Source organism: Schistocerca nitens, chromosome 1, assembly GCF_023898315.1.
Source record: "Schistocerca nitens isolate TAMUIC-IGC-003100 chromosome 1, iqSchNite1.1, whole genome shotgun sequence".
NCBI lineage: Eukaryota > Metazoa > Arthropoda > Insecta > Orthoptera > Acrididae > Schistocerca > Schistocerca nitens.
In genome coordinates, this window is record NC_064614.1 from 191,351,141 (window position 1) to 191,371,479 (window position 20,339).

At 43.0% G+C, this 20,339-nt stretch overlaps 1 long non-coding RNA gene across 1 annotated transcript in view; it reads left to right on the plus strand.

Moving 5' to 3' along the window:
• LOC126245289 (uncharacterized) overlaps positions 1 to 16,214 on the plus strand; it is a 556,618-nt gene extending 540,404 nt beyond the window's left edge. The window contains exon 3 of the long non-coding RNA XR_007545381.1: positions 16,122 to 16,214. This is a non-coding gene — a long non-coding RNA (uncharacterized LOC126245289). The remainder of the gene's footprint in view (positions 1 to 16,121) is intronic.
• The last annotated feature ends 4,125 nt before the right edge of the window (positions 16,215 to 20,339 follow it).

Here is a 20,339-nt window from a genome sequence, read left to right on the forward strand (position 1 = left end):
GCAAGTGACCTTTTTTCGCATCATTTTCAATTCAACCTTGGCGCCAATTCCTAGGAAGAGGTGGTGGTTGGATGACTTATGCTAGTGGAGGTAGCGCAAGTTACCTTTTTTCGCACCATTTTCTTGGGTTAGTAGAGGTGTGATGCATTATCCTGTTGGAATTTGAACTTCTCGCCATTTTATGGATGGCGATTAATGTTTTACAGTTGTACATGGAGGTAACTATGTGAACTAGCCAGCGGCTTCAGTTATTGCTGCCCATTTTACAACTGTATAATTTAAAAAATACAAAACATCTTGCTCAAATACCTAAGTTAATAAAATTTTACTAAAACTGTGCTACATACTAAGTACAATTACAGGAAGTGGAACAGACAAGAATGATGCTATAAGTCATCGCACCATCAGCAGTATGTCGAAAGGCCAGGAATATTTATGCTTCAAAATGCCCTCTATTATGAGTTTCATACTCAGATCCATTATAATTGCCAGCCGGGTGGCCGAACGGTTCTAGGCGCTTCAGTCTGGAACCGCTCGACCGCTACGGTCGCAGGTTCGAATCCTGCCTCAGGCATGGATGTGTGTGATGTCCTTAGGTTAGTTAGGTTTAAGTAGTTCTAAGTTCTAGGGGACTGATGACCTCAGATGTTAAGTCCCATAGTGCTCAGAGCCATTTGAACCATTTGAACAATCCATTATAATTTACACAGCTTGGTATTAAAATGAGCTGGCCGGAGTGGCCGACGGTTCTAGGCGCTACATTCTGGAACCGCGAGACAGCTACGTTCGCGGATTCTAATCCTGCCTTGGGCATGGATGTGTGTGATGTCCTTAGATTAGTTAGGTTTAAGTTGTTCTAAGTTCTAGGGTACTGATGACCTCAGAAGTTAAGTCCCATAGTGCTCAGAGACATCTGAACCATCTGTTAAAATTACATCACGATATAATGTGGGAAATATTTTACCTTTGTCTCCAGAAACTTTGTATTCATATGCCATGTAGGAGGATTGTAATCATAAGTAGGTCATTATAGTTCGATAAGTCATCTGAGAGTCGGAACCCTTCTTCCCCTCGGGAACAGCAACTGCCTGGGCTGCTCTCAGTGTTGAAATTCCATAGGTAAAAGCTTCCATCTGACGCCGTCCATTTCTTCACTTTGCCAGCAGGCTTGCTGCCCCGCATCGACATCGCTTCCACTGCCAGGCGTCGTCCTTGGTTACAGTCATCATTGTCCGCCATCGCCACTGTTCCCAGTCTTCGCTGCCAATCATCGCCATTCCTGCCAGTTATCGCCTTTGCTGCCAGTCCCTCGCTGCGAGTCACCACATCCGCCGCTGGTCATCGCCATTGATCACCTGCCCACGTCTCCACCGCCACCCTTTACCTCCATCAGCCAGTCACCACCATTTCATCGCCTGCTTGTCACCATCGTCGCTAACGTCTTTCAGTGCTGTATTAACCTACGACTACGATATCTACAGTCATCTGCTTGCACCTGTACTCCACTCACACTTACTCCTTTACCCCCTGCTAACTGTCCCCTCCTGCTTTTTTCTCCTTTCCCTCCTTCCCCAATACTCAAAAGACTCCATCTGCCTCTCACATATGGCTTCGTCAGGCTTACTTATCTCTTCATTTGCGGATTATCACCATAGCATGTACTGCAGCTCTATTGCGACTGCTGCTGCCGCCACAACCTCCACCCCGTCACCAATATCAGAACTGCATTAGACAGCAGTGTCGTAGGGTCTTACTCCTGCTCCATTGCCACTGCCATAATCACACAATGTGGATTTAGAAGCGGAAACTTCAACAATACCTACTCCAGTAACAATCAGAATAGTATGGGAAACATATGCCACAGCTGTGACTGTATCAGCCACATCTAAAATGCTCTAAGCACTATGGGACTTAACATCTGAGGTCATCAGTCCCTTAGACTTAGAACTACTTAAACCTAACCAACCTAAGGACATCATACACATCCATGTCCGAGGCAGGATTCGAACCTGCGACTGTAGCAGCAGCGCGGTTCCGGACTGAAGCACCTAGAACCGCTCGGCCACAGAGGCCGGCCAGCCGCATCTGCATTAGCTTCACCCCACCAGCATCATGTAAGAAAAATACGAAAAGTCGTGAAAATCCCGACCCACTTCACAGTCAGTATCCTTTGACCCTCATCCACACTGGGTGAGCACTGCAACCCACCAAGTACAGGTGACACCCAAATGCTGCCCCAGCAGCCCCATACACCAGAACCTTTGGAGTCCACTTCCATCTCACTCCACACAGCTCCTCGAACACATTCCTTCATCCTGTCACATAACGATGTCAGATTCCTCAGTTTTAAAATACTTTCTCTTGAAATAAAAAAGTACCTTCCAAACTTCAACATATCACAAACCGGAGATCACACTGGGGGAAGATGAGTCAGAGCTAAATTCCAAGACTGATTCCTAAATCCTAAAAGCATTTCGAATTCAGTACCATTCTAGTCCTACAGTCCTCATTTGCGCCTTTTCCAAAGATATCTCAACCACAGATCATCTCCTTCAGAATGGAGCCTTTATCTATAACCGCAAACACGAAGCTGAACCTTTTAAACGTCAGGCCCAAGCCTACTGTTGCCCAAATGTCTCATCTCCAATGATCATATAACTTCTGACTTCAAAAACCCTCCTACCTGATTCCACTGTACCAACATTGACCCAACATCCAACACTTGCAACCAATCCTATCGCGCTTACTCCTACAGGTATACATCAAAAACCCTTACACCAGACCTGAACTGACCATGCCAATCCGCCCTGTTGATACAACACTCCACCCAGACAACTCCCCACATCGTACTCCTATTGCTGAAGACATCATCCGTTTTATCACCACTGTCCTTCAAAACAACCACCAATCCGAGCGCTCACATATCTTCTATCAGATCAGCCCTGAGAACCTGTTCTGCATTTCATTTAAATGCCACTGTCAAATATTCCCAAAACAACTCTCACTACCTGTTTTCAGCCTTGTCTAACGTATACTACCCCAAATTTGAGCAGCCCTTTCAGTTCCACAGCAATCTAGATCACTTCTATCACCATCCCTCTCATAACCACACCAACAACTTTTTCTCTTTCTCCACAACTTCAGTGCCAGCTCTCTTCCCTCACCTTTTGTTTCACTCTGACCGCGATACCGCAGTTTCTTCCATCTATCCTTTACCTAGAACTGGTCATGAAGCAGACACCACGTCAGCTTCATCTCCTGCAACTAGTCGCTTCTGAGCAGCTCGTCATGAAACGACATCTCCACCGCATCATCATCAACATCTGGAAATTTTCAATACTCATACTTTGTTCACCTCCCTGTGTTTTAAGAAAACTATTATATTAAAAAGTGTAAGCTGAGAGCGTCTACTTCGGTGCTGCTAACCCTCCCTTCCCCATCCTCCACATGGGTGAATGAAATGATAATAAATAAAAAAAACAGATCAGTGTGTTTGTTGGGATCGGCGCATAATAGGCGAATCCCAATGATTTTTAAATAGATTCCAAAACTTGGAGCCTGCCATGGCTACCAGCTTAATAAGCAGTGTCACAGAAAGCGACGTCTGATCCCAGAAGATTTCAAACAGCTTCAAAAAGTCCGTATGTCTTCCCTCTCGCATGGATGAAGCATCCCCTGTGTGGGGATAAAACTGGGCACTGGGTCCGCTTGCGCGAAGGTGCGCAGCGAAGTTAGATTTTTCTGCCGCAATTTTACTGAGTAATGCGACATAGTTAGCTTTCAGCCCTCTGCCAGTTTGTCCCACATAGCAAGCGTTGCAGTCTGGGCATTAAATTCTATAGACACCTGAAATATGGAAAAGATTTCTTTTTTCAATGATATTTTTTTAAAATTCTACCCAAGTTACCCGTAGTAGAAAAAGCCACGTTTACTTTTTGTTTTCTAAAAACTGGGGCCACCCTGTCGCTAATTATACCATAATATGATAAACAAATGTGTTTACTATTGCTATCATCATCTACACTGAAACTATTTTCTTCCTGCCTTCTGTTCACTGTGTTGCTATACATGTCATCGACGTAATATTATGCGGTTAGGTATTGACCTTAGCGATATATTTTATTGTATTTGGCTCAGCGTGATGCCCTGTACTTCAAAGAGGAATTGTTAACAGCCGATCGATGGCGACATTGAAGTATGCTTTCTTGCCTTGACTGGGGAGATTTGAGACGTACTTTATGATACTGTACTTTTTCTGTAAATCCCGCAACCATGCTTCTCGTTTAAAATAGTAATATTCAAATCTAAAAAGTTAATTGATATATTTGACTCCGTCTCACACGTGAATTCAATTTTCGTATGTAGGCTGGAACTTACCTACAATTGTTTTAACATCTTCATCATTACTTCTAATTAACAGCAAGGTATCACCAACGTATCTAAAATAGTATAGTAGTCTAGTCTCTCACTGAAGCCATCTGGTCGTAACTGTAAACAGTGACCTCGGTGTGAAGTCAACATCCGACACGAATACTCTTGTTTGGGACTATGTGCATATACAAGTGCTTTGATGTTTTAACTTACGGTTACTGGTATGTTTTTTATGACTGAATTACATTTAAAGCACATGGAACTGTACATTTAATAAGGCATGTATGTTACCTTATTGTAAATAGATCTTCAAATGTTTTTAGCCCCGAAGACGGCTAAACGGTGGTCGAAATCTAGAAATGCAATGTCATCATTGCAACTCATTGGTGTACCCTTTACTACTTGAGATGAATCCAGTCGCTCGACAGGTTTCATTAGTTTCAACTTGTGCGCCTATGTGCTGCTTCCGAAACTCAGAAAAGATCCTAGTGTTGCCTAGTAATATGTTTTAACAGATTTTTAGACATAGGTGGGAGTTGTTGCCATTGAGTTATACAGTTTCAGTCATAACTTTCTTTACTTTTCGCTCATGTTTTGATTTCGGGGTCCCAATAATTTAGTTTCACGTCTACAGCTATGCTAATTTATTTAAGCACGTGTTTTCTAGTACTGGTTTCACTGTTAAGTCGTTTAGTGGATCTTTCTATTTTGAGCAGATTATACACTAGGAAGATATACTCGTATACAGTTTTTGGAACAGCTAAATTTAATTCGTCCTCGAAGCAGCATTTAATTACTATGTCTCTGACCATGTCACTAATTTCTTCTCATTTGTTTCATGAGTATCTTAAAAGCTTAGTTAATAGGCCGTTTGAGTTATGCATTGTACTTGCGCTATTTGAAGACTGGAAGTGGAAAACAGTCCAAGTGCCAAATGTGACATTTTCATTCTTCTTCTTCTTTCTTAGTTCTACAGCTCATGATGAGCCTTGGCCTCTACTACAAATTCCTTCCATTTCTCTCGGTCCTTTGCTAATACTCTCCAGTTTGTATATCCCTTCTTCCTAAGATCTTCGATTACTCCATCTTCCCATCTGGCTCTTGGTCGACCACGTCCTCTCTGCCCTCCTGGCTTTCCTTGTAATATTCTTTTTGGTACTTCTGTATCATTCATGCGAGCCACAGGGAAAGAGGAAGATGGAGGAGGAGATACAACCATGAGTTGTATATCATATACAAAGACCAACCCATTAGAAGGATAGTGAAATCATACAGACTGAGGTGGGCGGGACATGTGACATTTGTCAGGAGAATGAAAAAAACAATGTTTCTCTGTTTATAACCGACCCGCAGACAGAAAAATGAGAATACTGCAGAATTACGCTGCTCATCTCTTGACGATAAAAGTAATGAGCAAATTAGGAAATAAATATTTTGTTAAGAACGATAAAAGTTCCATATCATTAAAGTGACTGGTTCTCAGAGCTGAAAAGGCTTTACAAACTGATTCTTCTAAAGAAGAAAACAGCAACCAGCCACTGTTAATAATCCTATTTATTTACACAAATAGCACCGTTACAAGTATCGAATGAATAGGACCATCTACAGACAACTGTTCGTGCTTCTATTACATTTGTTGACGTTTACAGCAGTTATTGGCTTTCTTCAACAAGTAACGTAAACAACAAAATTTATGAACCTTCCTTGCCGGTGAAAACTGTGCCAGGCTGACTCTCGAAGCATGAACCTTTGCCTTTCGCGGCCAAGTGCTCGTCAGACTGAGCTATCGAAGCACTACTCACGCCCTCTCCTTACAGATTTACTTCCCCCAGTATCTCAACTCCTACTTCCCAAATTTCACATTAAGTTCTGGTTGGTTGGTTGATTTGGAGGAGAAGACCAAACAGCGAAGTCATTGTCCCATCGGATTATGGAACGATGGGGGATAAAGTCGACCAGTCCTTTGAAAGGAAACATCCCGGCATTTGCCTGAAGCGATTTAGGGAAATCACGAAAAAGCCCAGATCAGGATGGCCTCTCGAATTCAAGTCAAGTGTGCTAACAATTGCCCCACCTCGCTGGGTCACAACACCGCTTCACTCGTAAGGCTTTTAGTTTTAGATTTACGACCGGTTTCGGGCTGATAAATGCCCATCATCACTTGCCGTTAGTCGTGTGCTGCGACAGTAATTGCTGGAAGACAGGGTGCGGCCGAGATGACCACTGCAAGCGAATGCAGAGCACCGAGTCTGGCGTGGTCGCCTCCGCCCCACCCAGTCTCCCGGCACGTAGAATCACAGCACACGACTAATTGCAAGTGATGATGGGCATTTGTCAGCTCGAAACCGGTCGTGAATCTAAAAATTAAAGCCTCATAACTGAAGCGGTGATTTCCACATCTATTACGATGCTCAGTTGAGGATGTCCCCCAACAGGATTTCTTGCAAGAATGCTGGTCCTGCAGGTTTCGCAGGAGAGCTTCTGTAAAGTCTGCAAGGTGGGAGATTAGGTACTGTCCGAAGTAAAGGTGTGAGGAAGAGTCCTTAGTCGGGTTTGGGTAGCTGACGCGGTACAACACTTGGCGGCGAAATACAGAGGTCCCGGTTTCAACTCTTGGTGCTGCACTCAGTTTTGATCTGCCAGTAAGTTTCATGATAGTGTACACTCCTCTGCAGAGTGAAAAATTTATTCAGGAAGAAAGGTTTTGTTCCAGTGAAGTTAACACTAACGCCATTTTTAAGGGACCGAATGCGTGATAATCGCATGTGGAGGGATCAGGACTAAACTGTGGGTACTCTAATGTTTCCCTCTTCTTGATGTCCATAATAGATGAGAATGAGCTTCTAGATACTGTAGCGTCTTGTGTCGAATCGCAAACAGCACGGAACTTGGCACATTATTCCACAATGGCAGTATTCGACAGACTTGCTGCCCTGTACGCCTTGTTCATTCTCCGATGGATGTCTACTGGTGTTTCTCCATAGGCAGCCAAGTCCGCCCCGATAGCTGACTGCTCAGCGTGACGGATTGCCGTCCGACGGGCCCGGGTACGATTCCCCGCTGGGCAGGGGATTTTCTCCGCTCAGGAACTGGGTATTGTGTTGTCTTCATCATCATTTCATCCCCATCCGGCGCTCAGGTCGCCCAATGGGACCTACACAAAGGCGTCCGGACCTGCCCCTTAACGGGCCTCCCGGCCAATGACGCCAAACGCTCATTTCCATTTCCGTAGGCAGCCAAGAAAAGAATGACAGCACGTTGGTAATTTTTGGACGCATTTGGTAATAATGTTGCCATATTTCACATTTCGGCATTTACAGCAAGCACGTCAAAAAGGAACGAATGCTGTAGTAATCTTTTGGCTACACTTCGGTGCCTAAGCACCCGCATCGGAGTCGCGCTACGTTGCATACGAGTATACGCTGCTGCAACGCCATCAAAGGCAACTTTTTGACCGCCCCTTTGAAAACGCTATAGGAACCCTTTCGATATTAGATTATTTAGGTGGGTTTTAGGAATTGTCATCTATATCTACGTACATACTCCGCAAGCCACCGTACGGTGCTTGGTGGAGTATACCTTGTACTGATAACAGTCATTCCCTCTCCTGTCCCACTCGCAAATGCAGCGAGGAAAAACCATAGCTCATAGGCCTCCATACGAACCCTAATTTCTCTTATTTTGTCTCTGTGGTTTAGTGGCCCTTAAGTGAAATGTGCTTTGGCGGCAGTAGAAATCATCCTGCAGTCAGTAACAAATGTGGGTTCTTAAATTTTCTCAGTAGTGTTTCTACCGGGATCCCCATTTGAATTCACGATGCACCTCCGTAAAACTCGCATGTTGATCGAATCTAACGGTGACAAATATACCAACACGCCTCTGGACTGCTTCGATGTCTTTCTTTAATTCGACAAGGTGGGGATCCCAAAGTCTCGAGCAGTATTCGATAATGGGTCGCACCAGCGTTCTAAATGCCGTCTCTTTTAAAGACGAGCTACATTTTCCTTGAATGCTCCCAATAAACAGAAGCTGACCATTCGCTTTCGCTGCTACAGACCTTACGTGCTCGTTCCATTTCATATCGCCGAGAGCGTTACGCTAGATGTATAATCGACGCGTCTGTGGCAAGCAGCACGCCAATAGTGCCGTACTCCAAAATTAAAGAATTATTTTTCCTTCTCATCTACATTAATTCACATTTTCCCACATTTATATGTTGCCATTCATCATACCAAACAGAAATTCTGTCCAAGTTATCCTGTATACTCCTACGGTGACTCAACAACGACTCTTTTTCCCGTATAATAGTTTTCCCGTATAGCGCAATACAATCAGCAAGCAGTTGCTGATTGCTGAGGGATGGTCTGTGTTAAGGGATATGGCAGGAATGGTCATTTGAAGCAAAAAAACTTCACATGGACATATTCCCTATGCCGAATGGTTTCCGAGACATTTAATGTACATTGTTGTCCGTTTTCTGTAATACTCGGCGCCTTGTCAGGTTTACACATTTACACACGTACAACATTTAGTAAATGTTACAACATACATTTTACAATGTACACTAAGTGATCAAAAGTATCCGGGCACCCCGAAAAACATGCTTTTTCATATTAGGTGCATTGTGCTGCCACCTACTGACAGGTTCTCCATATCAGCGATCTCAGTCGTCATTAGACGTCGTGAGAGAGCAGAATGGGGCGCTCCGCGTAACTCACGGACTTCGAACGTGGTCAGGTGTTTGGGTGTCACTTGTGTCATACGTCTGTAAGCGAGATTTCAACACTCCTAAACATCCCTAGGTTCACTCTTTCCGATGTGGTAGTGAAATGGAAACTTGAAGGGACACGTACAGCACAAAAGCGAACAGGCCGACCTCGTCTATTGACTGACTGAGACCGCCGACAGTTGCAGAGGGTCGCAATGTGTAATAGACATCTATCCAGACCATCACACAGGAATTCCGAACTGCATCAGGATCCACTGCAAGTATTATGACAGTTAGGCGAGAGATGAGAAAACTTGGATTTCACGGTCGAGCGGTTGCTCATAAGCCACACATTACGCCGGTAAATGCCAAACGACGCCTCGCTCGGCGTAAGAAGCATAAACATTGGACGATTGAACAGTGGCAAAACGTTGTGTGGAGTGACGAATCACGCTACGCAATGTGGTGATCCGATGGCAGGGTGTGGGTGCAGCGAATGGCCGTGAACGCCATCTGCCAGCGTGTGTAGTGCGAACAGTAAAATTCGGAGGCGGTGGTCGTGTTTTTCATGGCGGGGGTTTGCACCCTTTGTTGTTTTTCGTGGCACTAGCACAGTTACAGGCCTGGATCGATGTTTTAAGCACCTTCTTGCTTCCCACTGATGAAGAGCAATTCGGGGATCGCGACTGCATCTTTCAACACGATTGAGCACCTGTTCATAATGCACGGCCTATGGCGGAGTGGTTACACGACAATAACATTCCTGTAATGGACTGGCCTGCACAGAGTCCTGACCTGAATCCTATAGAACACCTTTGGGATGTTTTGGAACGCCGACTTCGTGCCAGGCCTCACCGACCGACTTCGATACCTCTCCTCAGTGCAGCACTCCGTGAAGAACAGGTTGCCAATCCCCAAGAAATCTTCCAGCACCTGACTGAACGTATGCTTGCGAGAGTGGAAGCTGTTATCAAGGCTACGGGTGGGCCAACACTATATTGAATTCCAGCATTACTGATGGAGGGCGCCACGAACTAGTACGTCATTTTCAGCCAGGTGTCCGGATACTTTTGATCACATTGTGTATGGCCAAAGGAACTTCATGGTGTCAACAAACGAATTTTCCAGAAAATGCAAGTAGTTCCGTCCCGTCATACGCTCTTCTAAAATGACTGGGCCCATCAACATGTTATCGATCATATTGCACAAACATTTATCGAAAAAAGAAACATGGATACTGGTTTGAAGTGGATTTTCCTGCGACCATCGATGATTATTACGTATGTTGTTGCTTCCATTATGTGAAAAGGTGATTTCATCAGTGAAGAGTATTAATCGAAGAAAATGGCGACGGTCATTTATCTAGTGACAAAATTCAAGACCTGGGCCGTTGTTGCCAATATGAAGATTGTGGACACGGTGTATGTGGAATGTATACAAGTTTTTCGCTTGTAATGTTTGCCATACAATTCTTCGTAGGACACTGATACGTGGAGAATGTGCTGGTAAGATGCCTACACTGCAGGATTTCAACAATGTGTTGCTCTACCTGCACAGGTTTTTGAAGAAACGTCTACAACAAAGATGAGAACTTCGAAGAATATGTGTTTCGCGTATTGTGCTGAAAATTCTGGCAAACGCTCTGCAATCAGGAAATCACCGTGTCGGCAACAGTCCGACGGTATTGTTCGACAGCAACAGGAGCGCTACCGTCGCAAAATCCGTAAACATCTGTGTAGTCTTCATTAGAGAGGTGTGTGGCATTTTAGCTAGCACGTGTACTCGCACAGTTAACCGATGCTTCTCTCTGATATGCTCCCAGTCCCTCGCATTGTTTCATTCACAACACGCCATGGACAACCACCCTTTCAACGGGCTAGTTTAATGGCAGAAAGACATCCCGAGTAAAGAGCATGGAAGTAACCAAGTAGACTGGACTACAATGAGGTGTCAAAGAGGTTGGGTGGGTGAGATACATACATGCACACTACTAGTCCAAAACCAACTGTTCAATAAATGTGTTCTATCTCGGACACCATTCGGAATAGGGCACATGTTCATGTGCAATTTTTTGCTTCAATTGAGCGTTCCTATCGTATCTCAGAATACTGATCATTCCTCATGGGACAACCTCTGTAGAGAACACCTTTGTTTCTTATGAGCACTCGCCGTACAGAACGAAGCACTAGGTTCTGTTAATTACGAAGTCTTCGAGCCACTCACATATATGGGAAACTATTCCGTATGCTCGGTCCTTCGTTAACAGTCTGCAGTGGTGCACTGTGTCGAACACTTTCCGGAAATTTAGAAACATGGAATCCGCCTGCTGCTCTACATCCATGGTTCGCAACCTCACTATCCGATATTTGCAGTGGCAGCAGGTTATGAAACTGTAGTTTGGGGGCTTTGGAATTTTCTTTTCGCTGAAATGCAATATGAGGGGAAGCAACTTTTTGCTGTAATCAGTGTTTGAAATGTTTTGTTACCACCCTGATTCTGTTCCTGTCCTGTGGCATTCTGTTCTTTGTCTGACCCTACTATACCCCCGCCCCCTCTACTGCTCATTTCAGTGCTAAGTTAATAGTTTCTGGAAGCTGTAGTAGATGTCCCATTAGCTTGTTCCTTCTTCCAGTACAAATCTTCCATAGATTACTTTCTTCACCGGTTCTTTTTCTTATTTCTTCATGTGATATTTTATGTCTGCGTTCAGTTTCTGACAAGCCATTACAAATTGACAAATGCACTTCTAACACCAATAATTGCACTTACAATATTTTGAGTAACTTGTTTACTACGACTAAGGTACTTTTGTGGTGTTTTCTAAAGATCTTTCTTCCTGAATTCGTTCTAATCTTAAGTCTACTTAGTTGTCTAGCTTGTACCAAGGGTTCATACGTTGCACAGAATGGTTCAGTAAAACACAATGGCCTGTACAGGTCATTCGTTGTCTGATTTTTTTAGAGTTGCAGTTTCTGCTCCTTCACAGAATCGCCGCATTCGTCCTTGCATTAGACTTCTTTTCAGAACTTTGTTAGGTAGAAAATAAGGCCTTCTTCATGCTCTGTATTGTTCTTCTTTTATCCAATTTGGTCCTGACGCTTTTGATGTCTATCATCTCTGTCTCTTGAACGAAACGTGCAAGAGAACTATCTCATATCCTCTTTGTTTACATTCTCTTTTCGCTAACGTTAGGAATCCTTCGACAGTGATATTAATGTGACTCCTATGTCAAGGTGCCTCCTCGCAAAGACGTGTAAGCTCTAAGCAAGTACTGAAGCTTAGGTTGCGATTCTGGTAACGGGGTTCCTCGTGGCAGAAGTTGCGCTCGCTTTCCCGCTGATCTGGTGGAACGGAAATAGCTTCTCCTTTGTTTGAACGGTAAAATACGCTCTCAAATTCTCAGCATCGCTTAGAATAGCGTACGGGGAAGTGAGAAGGGACGTTTCCAGCTTATTTTAAAACTTCAAGAAATTCGTTGCGCGCTTGCTCAGGTTCAAAAACTAGTAACGTTACTAATATTGTTTTCTGTGCCAAATCTAGTAGAATAAAAACATTGACAATTTCACTACCTACTAAAAACCAAGACGAGTTCAACTTATTTAAGGGATTTAGACACGTATCTATTTATTCTATTGTAAAATGTGAATGAATACTTCCAAAGATGGGAGCAGAAGCACTACATTTGCGTGACTCTCCGATAGGTGGCAGTAAAGTTACTGGTTCAAAGCACAGCACTGTTGATGGAGTAGGAACTACGTATTGAAATTGAAACGCCGAGTGCGCACAGAAATATGACTTACTGAGAAAATAGGCTATTGTTTTGAGAGATATGATCGACTCCAGTCAAACAATACTGTGAGTAGCGTCAATAAGGAGTTAGATCGGCTGCTTCTGTCAGTTATGTGGTCAAACATGTCTGTGCTTTCTGTTGACTGGTTGGCGGGGATTTAAAAGTCACGACCTATATGTCAATAGGAAAGGGAAATTGTCTGGATCAACACCAGAATCCTTAAAGGAGCACACTGCCAGATGCGGGACAATCCTTGTAATCATTGGTGTGGTAACAGTACCGTTTTTAGAGTAAAACCAAGATTTCAGGCTCTCTGAATTAAAATCGGAAAATGTAGGTATTGAGTCTAAAACATATGAATATATACGAAGTGTAAAATAAATTTATTGCATGAAAATATTACATGGTTCAACAATAAAATCATTGAATTTCTGATCTGACGAGACGAACTGCAGACTAAAAACCATGTAGATGTAATGAATGACTTTGAAAATCACCTGAACAGTGGAATAAGAATGCTGAAAATGGATGGATACTACAACTTAGCAACCAGTTTCTGATGGTCAGTTGTGGATTAATGAGGAGATGCCACTTACACTAAAAGGAGATTCAAATATAGATTTTGCAGCAATCAGAGTTTTCTAACTTGCGCTACAAAAGTAGAATTTCATGGAATAATCACAATATGCAGGGCTCAATTTGGTAATTTTGAGTTGTTAGGTATGAACACTCTGTTAGTAGATAGCCCATACTTTCGAATAAATACATTCAAAAATACGTTTGATAAAATTATATTCTTTTCCCTTAAAAATAAATATTCAAGTCGTTATGATGAAATAGGTAGGAAAACCTATGAGTAAGACATAAAGGAGAGTGTTTCAGTTCCACGCCGATGGTTTAAGAATAAGCTCTCAGAATTAAAAACAATCATGTTTTTATTTTGGCTTTTCAGATGTTCCTGATCAACATAAAAGATCTTACGGTCACATTGTCAGAAGACAGAAATTTTGTTCTTTTGTGACTGATAGTAGGCATCTAACGAAGGAAAGGTTTTCAGAATTAACTGCAACCAGCCATCTTTTATTATGGTTCAGTTTTTATCAAACCGTGGTTGGTTGCAAGTCGCCTAAATTTAATAATTGTTTGTAGCATTGTGTGAGTCGTTGTGTAGTTGCGACACGGCAGAAAAACGAAACAAGCAAGCACTGAAAGTGACGAGGAATCAGGAATTATTCACATCTTAAGGTTAATTTGAGGGGTTTACTGTAAATAGCATCCGTATACGAGTATTTAGAGAAAGCTTTTGACAGTGTTGACAGGATTGTACTCTTTCAAATTCTATAGGTACAAAGGATAAAACACAAGGACAAAGGTTATCTAAAACTTCTACTGAAACCAGACAGCATTTACCGAGGGGCATGAGAAGGAAGCGGTAGTTGAGAAGGAAATGGGGTACTATTGTAATTTAGCCCCGATGTTTTTCAATCTGTACGTTGAGCAAAGGATCCAAGGGGAAATTAGGAAAGGCAATTATACCTCAAGGAAAAAGCAAAAAAATGGCATTTTGCCGATGACATTGTGATTTTATGAGAGCTGGGAAAGGACTTGGAAGAGCACTTAAAAGGAATGGATAATGTCTTGAAAATAGGTGAAAAGATGAACATGAATAGAAATAATACAAGGATATTGGAACGTAGTCGAATTAAATTGGGGAGTGCTGAAGGAACCGAAGGAATTAGGTTAGCAAATGAGACATTAAAAGGTAATAGATGAGTTTTGTAAGAAAAAAAAAATATTGAGAAGAAAAATAATAGAAGGTGGTTGAAGTAGAACGGATGTAAACTGCAGAATGGCAACAGCAAAAGAAAGCGTTTCTAACAAAAGAAGTTTAATGTTGAATATAAACTTACATCAAATGAAACTATATGGTTCCAAAGACATTTACAAGTTTCAAACATCTATGATGTGTAAATGCAGACTGAAGCGACAAACGAAAATTTATATGAAGGCTGCGATTCGAATCTGGATCTCCTGCAGATCCTGGCGCAGTGGTTTTGCACGGACTACCCTAGCACGCCTCCAACCTCAATCCAAGTAACCATTCATCCCTCAGCCCACTTGGTAGCGCCTTGAACTCAAATAGCAGCGCAGACACGCTCCAACTGTAACAGAACACGCCTCAACGTCATATGAAATGGGGGATGCTCTCTGAAACCCACGTCACTCGGACGTATCCGAAAGAGCAGACACCATGTTGATGCCGCAGCCAGTATGAATCAAGACAAAATGGAATTAAAACATTAGATGCCGATGGGCATTGGTTTATATCAATGGTGTAAGTTCAGAATTTGTACGAGACTGGGATTCAAATCCGGGTCTGTTGCTTATAGGCAGATGCGCTGACCACTACACCATCCGGCCACAGTGGTCACCCCAACTGCATGGACTACCCTAGCATATCTCTCATCAGACCCAAATTCTCAAGTTACACCACACACTATTGATGTAGTGCCCTGCTCATTAGCCTTATTACTCGTGCCTTCCTGCTGATTCCCCTAAAGAGTTCGGGCTTGGCGTGCATCTGCACTGAAGGATGACAGGATCATTGGCCGTCGTAGCCTTAAATACACTAGTGACCAAAATTAAAGTAACAAACGACTATTTCCCTGTCTTTTGCCCAATTCACAATGTAATTATACAAACTTTCAACCAGATGTTCGTATGATAGTGCTCTGCATGGAAGACCGAGCGAGGTGGCGCAGTGGTTAGACACTGGACTCGCATTCGGGAGGACGACGGTTCAACCCCCGTCCGACCATCCTGATTTGGGTTTTCCGTGATTTCCCTAAATCACTCCAGGCAAATGCCGGGATGGTTCCTCTGAAAGGGCACGGCCGACGTCCTTCCCCATCCCTCCCTAATCCGATGAGACCGATGACCACGCTGTCTGGTCTCCTTCCCCAAACAACCAACCAACCAACCAACCAAACAACCTCTGCATGGAAGATGACATTCCGGTCAACGGCAACCATGCCAACGGTGTCATCAAGGCACCTATGAAACGAGGTAGTGTTTGTCGGGTAGCCCCACATTCACAATCGCTGCGTACACAGTCGCAGACGGCGCTGTGTGGAACGGAGAAGGTGCCTACTTGACTCTCTGCGGTGGAGGGCCATAGAAAGAAAGGCAGCAGGAGAGTCGTAAACTGATTAGACCCGATGGCTTAATGTGAATCGTTCTGTTGTTTTTCAGATGTGGCGGCGCTTTATAGAGACCGAAACTGTATCCCGAAGACCAGGCCAGGGCCGACCACCTGTGACTACAGAAGAGAGGACCGCTATTTGGCTGTAAGGGCACGTTAGTACCGTCTTAGTACTGCACGGCAACTAGCATGTGAGCTCGCAGCATCCACTGTACGTGTTATATGGAGGGAAATGGTGTGCAGAAGGCTTCGGCAGAACGGCCTTTATCGTCGGAGACCTGTTGTATGTTTGTCTACCTCTGACGTCTCTTCAAAGAAGGGAACGTCTAGAATGGAGTCGTCAACATGCTGTCTGCACCGTGGAACAGTGGGTCAATGTTGTTTCCAGAGATGAGTCGCGATTTAGTCTGGAGAGTGATTCTGAATGGATTCGCATCTGGAGGGAACGTGGAACACGATTTCGGGACCCAAACATTGTGGAAAAAGACCGATACCGAGGAGGATCCGTATTGGTGTGGGCTAGGATTATGTTTACCATTAGAACTCCTCTTCATGAAATTGTACAGGTGACTCTACATCTACATCTACATGGATACTTTGAAAATCACATTTAAGTACCTGGCCGAGGGTTCATCGAACCACCTTCACAATTCTCTATTATTCCAATCTCGTATAGCGCTGGGAAAGAACGAACACCTGTATCTTTCTGTACGAGCTCTGAATTCCCTTATTTTATAATGGTGATCGTTTCTCCCTATGATGGTTGGTGTCAACAAAATAATTTCGTATTCGGAAGAGAGGGCTCGTGATTGAAGTTTCGTGAGAAGACAGCGCCGCAACGAAAAACGCCATTGTTTTCATGATGTCCATCCCAAACCCGTATCATTTTAGTGACACTCTCGTCTCTATTTCGCGATAATTCAAAACGTGCTGCCCTTCTTTGAACTTTTCGATGTACTCCACCAATGCTATCTGGTAAGGATTCCACATCGCGCAGCAGTATTCTAAAAGAGGGCGGACAAGCGTAGTGTAGGCAGTCTCCTTAGTAGACCTGTTATATTTTCAAAGTGTCCTGACAGTAAAATGCAGTCTTTGGCTAGCCTTCCCCACAACATTTTTTAAGTATTACTTCCAATTTAAGTTGTTCGTAACTGTAGTTCCTGGCTATTTAGTTGAATTTACAACCTTTAGATCTGACTGATTTATCGTGTAACCGAAGTTCAACGGATTCCTTTTAGCACTCGTGTGGATGACCTCACACTTTTTGTTATTTAGGGTTAATTGCCAATTTTCTCACCATACGGATGTCTTTTCTAAATCGTTTTGTAATTTGTTTGGATCTTCTCAGATTGTCTCCTAAATCTTTTATGCAGATAAGGAACAGCAAAAGGCCTATTACACTACCTTTGGAAACATTGTAACCTCCCCACAAAAATATAAAAGAAAATATTTTAAATGTCAATGGACATAGAGCCAAGTGTAACCTCCCCACAAAAATATGAAAATGAAAAGAATTGAATAAGAATTGCAAATAGTGCCTAATGTTAGCTTCCCACAGTAATAACACTCAATGATAATAACAATGTGCAAAAATATTAAGTCCCCACAAAATTATCGTTATGATCAACCTGATAAATTTTATAAGGTCATCTGCGCTGACCTTAGGCCCTGTGCAATAATCAACCTGATAAATTAAATCTGGGAGGAAAAGCAAAGGAAATATTGTTTCAATTGTAATGATTATTTTCTTAAAAAATTGCTTTGAGAACAAAATTATTATTGGGGCGATTCTTGAACAAATTAATTACAGTAAACATACATTACATTATCAGATGTGCGCAATGCTGCTTCATTACCTTATTTTAAAAAATATACCTCGTCCTGAACCTTGACCAGAGACCCATGTCGACGCCCACCGACTCCTCACACACAACTGCGACTATCTCGCGCGCTACTACCACAGACTGAACTACATGCTCTCGCGACTCGCTACGTACAACTACTTTCTCGCAACTGCACTACATGCTCTCGCGACTCGCTACGTACAACTACTGCCTCGCAACTGCACTGAACTCTCGCGCGGTCAAGCGCAGACTAGCAACGATAAATAACTCTCTGGTCAGAGATTCTGTCATGCCTCGCCATCGCTGCTACCGAATACACGTGTTTCAACACCACAAGTTACTTCTTTTTTATTCGATGACTTTACGTCAGTTACTACGAACTGTGATCTCTCTGACACGAAATCACGAACCTAGTCACATAACTGAGACGATATTCCATAAGCACACAATTTCACTACAAGTCGCTTGTGTGGTACAGCGTTAAAAGCCTTCCGAAAATCCAGAAATATGGTATCAATCTGAAATTCCTTGTCAATAGCACTCAACACTTCATGCAAGCAAAGAGCTAGTTGTGTTTCACAGGAACGATGTTTTCTAAACCCATGTTGACTATCAATCAATAGACAGTTTTCTTCGAGGTCATTCATAATGTTCGTACACTATGTGCGTTCCAGGATCCTGCTGCATATCGACGGAGTGATATGGGCCTGTAATTAAGTGGATTACTCCTACTACCTTTCTTGAATATTGATGTGACCTGTGCAACTTCCAAGTCTATAGGTAAGGATCTTTCGTCGAGCGAGCGGTTCTATATAATTGGTAAATATGAAGCTATTGCATCAACATACTCTGAAAGGAACCTAAGTGGTATACAGTCCTGACCAGAAGACTTGCTTTTATTAAGTGATTGTCCGCCCCTGAAGCTGAGTGGCCAGCGCGACGGAATGTCATACCTAACAGCCCGGGTTCGATTCCCGGTTGGGTCGGAGATTTTCTCTGCTCAGGGACTGGGTGTTGTGTTGTCCGTATCATCATAATTTCATCCCCATCGACACGCAAGTCCCCAGACTGGCGTCTACTTGAAAGACTTGCTCCAGGCGAAAGGTCTACCCGACGGGAGGCCTTAGCCACGCGGCATTTACATTAAGCGATTTAAGTTGCTTCACTACTCCGAGGATATTTACTTCTACTTTACTTATTTTGCAGCAGCTCTTGGTTCGTATTCTGGAATATTTACTTCGTCTTCTTTTGTGAAGGCATTTCGGAAGGCTGTGTTTCGTAACTCGACTTTGGCGGCACTATCTTCGACAGTATCTACATTGCTATCGCGCAGAGAAGGCATTGATTGTGTCTTGCCTATAGCATACTTCACATACGACCAGAATCTCTTTGGACTTTCTGCCAGGTTTAGAGACAAAGTTTCGTTGTGGAAACTATAATAAGCATCTAGCATTGAATTTCGAGCTTCTGTGAAAGATCGCCAATCCTGGGGATTTTGTGTCTGTTTAAATTTGGCATGATTGTTTCGTTGTTTCTGCAAGTTTTCTGACCCATTTTGTGTACCAAGGAGGGCCAACTCCATCGTTTGTTAATTTATTTGGTATAAATCTCTCAATTTCTGCCGATACTATTTCTTTAAATTCAAGCCACATCTTGTCTACACTTATATTGTTAATTTGGAAGGAGTGGTGATTGTCTCTCAGAAAGGCGCTGCCATTTTGAATTAGTATATTTTTCGTTTATTTTTGGAGGTTTTAGAGGTTACACTTTTCAGTCTCACTACGACAACCCTGTGTTCACTAATCCCTGTATCCATTTTGATGCTCGTTATTAACTCAGGATTATTTGTTGCTAAGAGATCAAGTGTATTTTCACAACCGTTTACTATTCGCGTGGGCTCATGAACCTAGTGCTCGAAATAATTTTTAGGGAATGCGCTAAGCACAATTTTGGATGATGTTTTATGCGTATCTCCTGAATTAAACGTGTATTTTGCCAACATATCTAGGATACATGAAAGTCACCGCCAACTTTAATCTCAGGAGTCGGGTACATGTTGGAAATCAAACTCTAATTTTCTTTGAACCTTTCAGTAATTGTATCATCTGAATTGGGGGGGGGGGGGGGGTCGATAAAAGGATCCAATTATTATTTCATTCCGGTTGCCAACAATGACCTCTGCCCATAATAACTCACTAGAACTATCTACTTCACTTTTGCGACAAGATAAACTACTTCTAACAGAAACAAACACGCCACCGCCAACCGTGTTTAGCCTATCCTTTCCGAACACCGTTAGGTTCTTAGCAAAAATTTCAGCTGAGCTTTTCTCCGGTTTCAGCCAGCTTTCATTGCCTATAACCATTTGAGATCAGCGCTTTCTATTAGCGCTTTGACCTCTGGTACTTTACCAACACAGCTACT